This window comes from Anopheles aquasalis, chromosome 2 (assembly GCF_943734665.1).
Source record: "Anopheles aquasalis chromosome 2, idAnoAquaMG_Q_19, whole genome shotgun sequence".
In the NCBI taxonomy this organism is placed as follows: Eukaryota; Metazoa; Arthropoda; class Insecta; order Diptera; family Culicidae; genus Anopheles; species Anopheles aquasalis.
In genome coordinates, this window is record NC_064877.1 from 67,626,535 (window position 1) to 67,635,646 (window position 9,112).

The following is a 9,112-nucleotide window of genomic DNA, read 5'->3' on the forward strand; positions in this document are numbered from 1 at the left end:
CGTCAGGTCTCGGGGCGATGGAATGGTGCGTAACTTGCGGGCTGGAGCTAGAATAATAAGCAGCAGCAACACCGAGCTCCCCTTGATGGCAGCAACAGGGGTCCGGTGTAGGGACTATATTCTAGGTCAAAGTTACAAACGAACAGGCAGGCGTACGGGAGCACGCGCCTTGTACGCGCATCATCGGCACACGTCCGGGCCTGTGCTCTTGATGACGGTCACCGGTATGACCACCATCGCACTACCGTGCACCCGTACCTCGACGGTGATGTGCGACGATGACACGCGACTTGTTAGATGCACACTCCCACAGGCCAGCTCACTCCAAGGGTACGTGATCGGAGTTCACGCTCGGAGGCTGGTGACGGATCCTAGCCAACTGAAGCATCAACCACAGTAGCTTGAAGCAGCGATGAGAAGAAGAGTGCGAAAATAATTAAATAATCCATCCAGCAGCAACGACAACAACAAGAGCAAAAAAAAGTGCAACAAAACGGAAGGAAGTGCGCGCGCGTGTACGCTCGCCAACCAAACGTTCCTGCATTTGTTTAGTATTTAAATGCGGCCTGAGATCTGAGCTGATCACGATTCAAGGACTGACGGAATCAGCTAACCAATCATCCGCTCACGCGCTTCCCCTGGTCCAAAGAGAGAGAAAGAGAGAGAGAGAGAGTGGATGGTGGCGTAGGGTGGGCCCTCCGAAGGGAGGGTGGTCTTTTTGCGAGAAAGTGGTGCATTGTTTGCGGAAGAAGTGCGATTGTTTGTTGCATCGACCGGTGATGGCCATTCGTCCCGTGCTGGAGGTGGTGCCTTAAACGTGCACTAAACAGGAGGATGTTGTTGGTTACGTGGCGCTACGGTAGCGAGTAGGGCGATGGACGGATGGACTCTGCATGAAGCAGCGAGCCTCTTTCGATTGCATTTAGTGATCGACAGGCGGGAGTGTGTTGTTTGTTGGTTCGCCGGAGAGCAGCAATCCGTTGCATAATGTGTCGTCTGATCCACTAGCTGAGCCGAGGACACTCCGCGAGCGAAAACGTCCATATCCGGTATCCAGAAGGAGTGCCTTTTCCTACATTATCTTTAAAATTTTCCAAATTTTGTTTCAACGCTGTAACAAATGGAGTCGGGGCTATATGCTGGTTTTACACAATTGCTCCTCCATTCGCCGTGCTTGAAATGGAACTCTGATTTGCCTCAGAATTCCTGGTATCGATGAAAATGTCATTTTAAAGAGCCGTCATTTTTTTTTTAATTACTGTAATATCTGTTGAACACAAACAGCTATCATATGAACATCACAGTTATCCAGCTAAAGTATGCATTAAAAAAAAGGATAAAATTTGCCGATTTTTCTTGGCAAACCGTCGATCGCACAGCTGAAACTAAAAATGCAGCATCAATAGTAATTATTTATGAGTCATCAGACTAAATTTGAAAGCTCTATCAGTCGAACTCTAAATCGTGATGGCGAAAACAGCGAAGCAACTTCGTTCCGAGGTTTGCGCATTTCAAAAATCGGTATCCTAACGCGTCCAAAAAGATTATCGTGTGTCAATTTGTGCCGGATATGGCCCTTCCAGTATCTGCAAGATCTTTGCGCTATTGCCCAACAATAAAAGCATCATAAGAAGGCATGGTTCTTCACGGCGGACGACTCTGGCCGAAAAAAAAGCTCCAAACGATGCTGATGACCGAGACCGAGGGAAAAGTGGCTACATCGTTGCGTGGCGGATTTGCGGTGAGGTTGGTGCAACTGGCCAAACAGTTAAGAGGTATGTGGGCATACATGTCAGAAAGCGGAAGTCCCGGCCGCTGATCTCGGAGGAGCAGGAAAGGACTCGAGGCGATCGTTAGACGAAAAGGAGCGGCTGAGTATCAATTCTTTTGTAACAAAATTTATTGAAAAAACGGAGGAGGAATTGATTGAAAAATCACAGAAAGAGTTGAAAAACATGTGCATAAACATGGTTTTGACTGCCATGTCGAAATTACCGGCTAAATGCCGGAATCCTGCTCGGAATGGCGCAAATTTTTTTTGCGTATAAACTGATAAACTCCTTTTCAACATGTAATTTACAGAACTCAATTATCTGTCTTAGTTTATTTTTTATCACTCTTCACATTTTGTCTCTTTTTTAATGCATAAGTTATTACAAATTTAACACCAAAAACCATGAATAGGGGAAAACATAAATTGTATCATTTGAAGATTTTTATCATTTGAAGATTTATTTGTTAACGAATATGGTAATCATTCTTGATCAGAACCAGCGTACAAAAGACGGGTTTCGACAGATCAGAGATAAAAAAAACCATGGAATAATGGCTACAATTTTAATGCTTTGAGATCCACAAATATCCTGAAAGAACACGCATGATCCTCTCGATAGTAAAATCGAAAACTCACCCAATTCGCTTCCAAAACTCCTCAATCTTCTGCTGCAGCTCCAAGATTGCATTACAACGATGCGTTCCTCCCGATCCTCCCAGTTAATTGGTCCGTAAACGTTAGCGTGAATGTTCTCGTTGCCACGGATTGTTCGGGATAGCTCGTTCGGGAGTTGGAGTTGAGGGTCGCTCCCTACCGGCAGCCCATCATCATGGCGCTTAAGCATGCACATGCTGGTCAGCTCTTTGTCTTTGCTAACCCTAGCTCAATATCATCGTTGTATAATCGGGCAGCAAATGTATGCGAACTGCCCATCGCTTTCGTCCGCGGTTTCGGGATGCCTAGATTGTATAAATCGCCGTTACCGTCGCCGTGCGGAACGGAGCCCAAACGGTGGCCGGCCTGCCCACCGGCACCACCAAAGCGTCGCCCCGTGGCGGCGAAAAAGGGGAACCCTATGTCCGGGACATCTTTAGAATAAGTGTGGCTGTTTTGCATTGACAATGCTGATGCAAAATGTATTACCGGTTTCCGAGTGCGTTCCGACTGCTTATCGTACCGGCTTCCAAAACCGGTGCCTACCGTTCCCCGTCCCCCCCTTTCACTTTTCCTGGTCGTTGTTCTTTCCTCTACCTCCCCGCGAAGGCGAAGGAAGCTAACGGAGCACGAAGTTACGAGTTCTGCTGCTGCACTTACGGCAGTACCATTCAGCATTTTTTGCTGCATTCGTTTGTTCAAATCGTCCTCTTTCGTCCGCTTGTGGGGGTGCTCGCCGTTATGCTCGCGCGTTTGGCCAGCGTTTATCGATGATCTATTCCTCCCCCCTTTGGCAGGACGCAAGTCGCGCGAGGCCCCCTTTTGGAGATCGCTTGTCACTCACCGAATGATCTCGCTCGGCCGTGGTGGTGGCTGCATTCGTTGCGATCGCGCCCCGGGTTTCGCGAGAGCGGCCGCAGGTCCTGTTAGGCAGACGTGTGCTGAACACACGCCCGATTGCATTAAACAGTACCCCCCGGGGGCAGCCACTGGTAGCCGCCGATAGCTAAACCGCCCGGGTCCTCGATTATATTGGCATTTTTTTTTCGGAATCACCGATCACCGATGCAAATCGCATCCCACGATCGCGCGCCCACTCGCCCGGAGTGACCGCCGCTCGAAGGCATAGAGTGGTAGCGGGTGGTGGTGGTGGTTTTTCGTTCCCGGTGATGTGGGTGATGTGGGTAACAAATCGAAGCCGAATCGGTGAAGTTTCACGCCACGCCATTATGTAAGTGCCGCGTGACTCACGCAACCGATCGGAACGGGAGCATCGAGAGCGGGAACGGGACGAACCGGGAACTGTCATTGGAATTGACAATTGACCGCCCCCCCTCCTTCCCCCTCCCAAAAGAAAACGCCCATTTCCAACTTTCATTTGCCAACCGAATCCGTAATCTTTGCTCCGACAAACATGGAATTGTTAGGCGAACCGTGGTGTTCGAGCGGTGGAGAGCCAATAACGGGGGAGAGGAGGCTGAAAATGGCACTCCCGTTTCCAATCAAATGCAGAACACGAGATGTAAAACGACAGAACGGTGAATCTGCCCTCGCGCCACGGCTCAAGGTGAAAAGGACGAGCATTATGCACAACAACAGCAGCACTATTACATCCTCCCCGGGAGGAGGAAGCAATAGTGAAACCAGCAACTGTAAAGTACGTACGCCTAGCAGCGTTTCTCGATGCAGCGAACGCCCTCACACGTCCCAGGGAGAAAGTTTGCCTCGCAAATAGGTGGGAGGTGAAGAAAGTCGGTAATTCAACACGTGACTTGCGCTGGATCGTCGCTAGTGCATTTGCGGATTAGCATCAGGAGAAAGGCGACCCCGTTCGAAAGGAAAGAGGATGCTGTTGTTTTCGTTGGTGTAGGATGCTATCAGTGAATGAAGTTTCGCTGGCCAAGATGCTATCAGAAATGGAGATCTTTTTGCTGTTCATTGGCAATACACTATCGCCAATAATCCTAAATCCTATGAGATCTGTGTATAGCTATTTTAAAGTGTGAATTGATAGATTTATTCTTGAAATAATTTTCAATTTTACCAAATTATGTTGAAAGCGTGTATATAACAGCAAAAGAAATACTTCTGTTTGTCTGTTTACATCGTGGCCTCTAATCGGAACAAGCGCAATAGGTCTCGCTCTTCAGCGCAGATTGTATCGATCGTTCTATCGATGGAACAATACAGTGAATCTATCGTGAAACTTTTTGGGGCGTTCGACCAACAAGCGAGGCAGCAAGATTTCCTGAACTTGCCTTTAACCCAAGCCACATTAACTTCATTTGTCATGTTATGCGGTCAGGACTTGATATGTATTCAATTGTCCAGAAACTTTTCGATTAACATTCTTGTAGACAATCCGATTTCCATTATCACTTGGCAGAGCTTTTAGCCATATAAAGGTAATCTAACATTCATCATTGATGCTGCTCATGTTTCACAAGCCTGCCACAACATAAACCCGTTGTAGCTCCAGTAATTGGCCAACGAACTGCATGGAAATAGGGAATATTCAAATTTCAAACAAGATAAATGAATACACAGCTATGAACTCCAAACCACAGAAACGTCGAGCGTTGAAGTCTTTCACTAAATCAATGATCATGCTGAATGGATCTTTGCTACATTTTTTATTCTCGAACTTCAACCAACTTTAGGATGATCCTTTCGATCGTCTACTAATCGATCGCTGATCGATCAACGGCGCCTAAAAAAAAAAAGGGTATTCGCAAGTTCCAATCCAATCGATTGTTGTTTAGTTCACAGCTGAATCGCCGCTCTCCGTCCCCAGGCCCCAAAACGGAATGCTGGTGGGGGGACAACCGCATCGAATTAGGGTACGATCTACATCGATTGCCTTTGAGGAGTGTCAAAGGATGTGCCAGTGCCGGCCGGTGGGACGGATCAAATCACTGCGGAACGCAGATCATGCGATCTGATCAGTATGCCGATTACGTGGCCATGTTACGCGATCAATCGGGCCGGAGCGGTGTGCATGCGATCTGCCAGCATGATCCTCTTCCAAGCGCGCCAGTTCAAGGATCAACTATCGAGCAGGGATCGAGTGGAAGAGTGGAGATGGAGAGAGAATAAGAGAGAGAGAGAGAGAGAGAGAGAGAGAGAGAGAGAGTGAAAGAGATATAGCGTAAAAGTGGGAGTCACCACTCACTGGCGCTTAGATCTGCGTAGCATGATGTTTTTGGCCGTACATATCGGTGTACCGCGCCGGTGATAATGACGTAGCCGAGGGATCCGAGCGAGCTCACCAGCCTTGCGCGAGTTCTACGCAAACGATCAAAACACCGATTACAGCAACCAACACTTGACGTCACCGGCATTCTCTCGGTGGCCTGACGGTGGCCTGACGGTGGTGGCCCAACAGAAGATCGGATCGATCCGTTTGCTACGGTGCGCATAAATAAAATATCCACACCGAGCATGAATTATATATCAAGAGACACACACGCACACACGCAGAGCGTCCTGGGGCCGAGTATCGTGAGTCTGGGTCAGTGTACCACCGCTCATGATGATAAGACGTGCCGGAACACGCTGCGCGTTCGGGTGTTTGTTTATGTTTTGCAAACAATCCACCACCAGCCCTGGCCTCCGGTCCGTTTTCCACATGGCGGTTGCATATGTAGGTCACAGAGCTATCCGGTCTCAGCAGCATCCGGCTGATCAGGAAAAGGACGACGAAGATGGTCAATCTCATCAGTGCATTCCTCAGCGATCCATTCAAAGATGTCCTAAACTGACGAGGAGAACATGGCACTAAACTAGAAACTTGAGATACTGCCCGGGGATTGTGATAAATACGAGTGTATCGATCAGCATCGATCGTAACGTGACCTGAAGTGTCCGTCGCGTCAGTCGGAACCGACACCTGAAGTCGACCTGAATCGTGGTGCATACATTGGATATTAATAAGTTGAGCTCTAAAAAAAAGCCGTCCACCACCGTGGCAAGATCGAACAGATGCATCTAGAACACTCTTCACTAGCACCAGCTGCGATGCGATGCGATGGTTCCGTGTTCCGTGACCACCGCATAATATTCAGCATTTCTGATTTCGTCCTCAAAACTGGCGAACCACCATTACCAGAACAGGCACGGCACCATCGCAGCCCTACTTGAGAACTTGACATCTTCTGCATTCGATCGCAGGCTGTGCAGCAGCAACCGATCTCGATGGTTCTCTCTAGCTGACCGATCTCTGGTGCAACCGACTTGCAGCAGCGTCCTAAATTCACACCCCATCGGCGTCTCATCTCCATCCCCGGGCAGGTCACATACATGCGCACGCACAAGACCACGGTGCCTTTTTCGGTCGTGAAGAAGTGAACTTATGCAGATGCGATTCGATGTTCGATCTTCTGTTGGCCCCCAGCACCGGTCCAGCTGGTTCGCTCAGCTCAGGTACACTTTCTCCGTCCCAGGTGAAGGAGAAGCGGAAACAGTGGGAGAGTGACGGACGGTACGGATCATAGTAGCTGTCCGCGAGTAGCTCAACCAAGGTACGGCCGTTTGCGCCATGCCCACCATCCCACATACGTCAGCTTCATAGTGGGTCTCATTAATAATGGACGAATCTTAGGCCACAGACCGACAACACCACCGTAGCGCACAAACATACCGATCGATGGACCAAGTGGACCGAACAGCATCGAAACCATCGGTCATCGAGCATCGAGTTCGATCGCTGGGATTCCAGTTGGAGCGGCCAACCCGGGGGTTGGTGCGGGATGTGGGTTTTGTTGGTTTATTGGTGTTGCAGGCCAGGGATCGTCCCGGATCTCGGTGTTTTGCACAGCCAACGACGCCACCGGGGCAGAATCACATGCAAATAGGTTAGGTTAAGTGAAAACAGTTCCACCGACTCGCCGGCACCGGTGTGCTCTAGACACGGTCACCGTCGTATTGCCTGCGCCTGGCTGTCCCCAAAATTAAATGGTCTCCTTCACCCCCTTTCACTTTGCCCCACGAGCAGCAGCAGCAGCAGCATCAGAAGATGATGCTGAGTGAAACTTCAGGCGCAACTGGAGGTGCAGCAGCAGCAGCAGCAGCATCAGGGGCGACGGTAGCGAGCGCGGTGAAAATCACGGTTACCGGTACGTGCGGTCACTGTACACTCTTGTGAACACGCCTCTGGCCACTGGTACTGGACACCGGTAAACGGGTACAATGCGGTTCAATCAGATACGGAAGCCAGCGTTCATTTCAATTCTAATAAGTCGCTATGATTTGGTTTCTAGTGGTTGATCGACGAAGAGGAGGGATTGTTTGTTGTTGTTGTTGTTTGGTTGGGTGTTTTCCACCCGGCTGGTTGTTAATGTACGGCTGGGAGGTACATTAAATCGATCGCGGTCAATCGATCGCGGGCGACGCGTGTGACGCGGAAGAAAGTGGAACGCGACCGCTGCCGAGCGATCGATCGAACGATCGATGGAGGCGCCAGGTAAGGCACTGTTTTCGTGTCCCAATTTCGGTTCGAAAAATTCCTTTTTCTCCGAAAAAACTCTCTCTCCCCCACCCAACCGAGAGTGACCCTCCGGAGCAGGAGGGCAATCTTGCTAAGGTGATGGTTGGCAAAACAAAGCATTCGTCGCAGCAGCAGCAGCAGCAGCGTACCGAAAACCTCGTACCGTTACGTGGCAGCGCAAACAACGCTGCTTTACATTGCAAATCGGTGAGATCGCGGGTGCCGAAGGGATGGATAGCCACGGTCCGCAACAGTTACTTTCGATTTGCATGTGCAACGGGAAGTGGTCGATTGTTGGGTGATTGATTGTTGGTGATAGTAGGGTTAGCTGGTTTGGCCTGGCTGGTGTGTTTATGTTTTCCTTTTTAATTCGATTCCGTGGTCCGTTGAGGGTGAGTGAGGTACTGGTCCGTGTTCGCTTTTGTGGTTGTACTAGATCATTTGATTTTGATGATTTGATGGTAATTTGATGTTGCAAATAATTTCAAAGTAGCCGAAATTATCATTGATATGCAATCGATCATACGAGCAACATGCTTTAATGCTTTATGCAATTAATAGAAAATTACCAGTATTGTAAATTACGATCAAATCCAAACTCGACCAAATTTGGTAGACAGAGCCTCTGTACACGGATTGCTATACGATGAGTAATTTTTATAAATTGTTTTATAAACAAAATAATTTATTGACCTCATCGGATTCAAGAAACCGTACCAAACCATAATTTAAATGTTTGTCCTTAAAACGTTGTCTTATCATCCAAACTCATCAAATATTTCGTTTGTTCAGGCGCTGTGAGAAATATGGTACATAAGATGTACTACAGTTTGCTTCATTATTCGCCTTGAGTAATACAAGTGAGCTGTAATTTCTGGATCTATGCAGTCCACGGACCGTGCCAGTGCGAATGTTTTATTCATCGAGCGCATTGCGAACCTTATGTGAAGAAGAATACCATTACGTTGGTATTACGCGATCATCGAATCGAAAACTAGATCATATTGAGAAGGATTCGTGGAGAAATCCTGTTACGAACGAGGGCAACCTCCAACCCTCCAAGCCAGTCAAGACCAAGACGAAGTAGGAGAGTATTGTAAGATGATCGATGTGTTTCGCGAAAAAAAAATTAATTCAAGCATTAATATGTTTTATCAGTTGACGAATCGTTTATTTGTTGGGGGAAAATTTCATGCGAA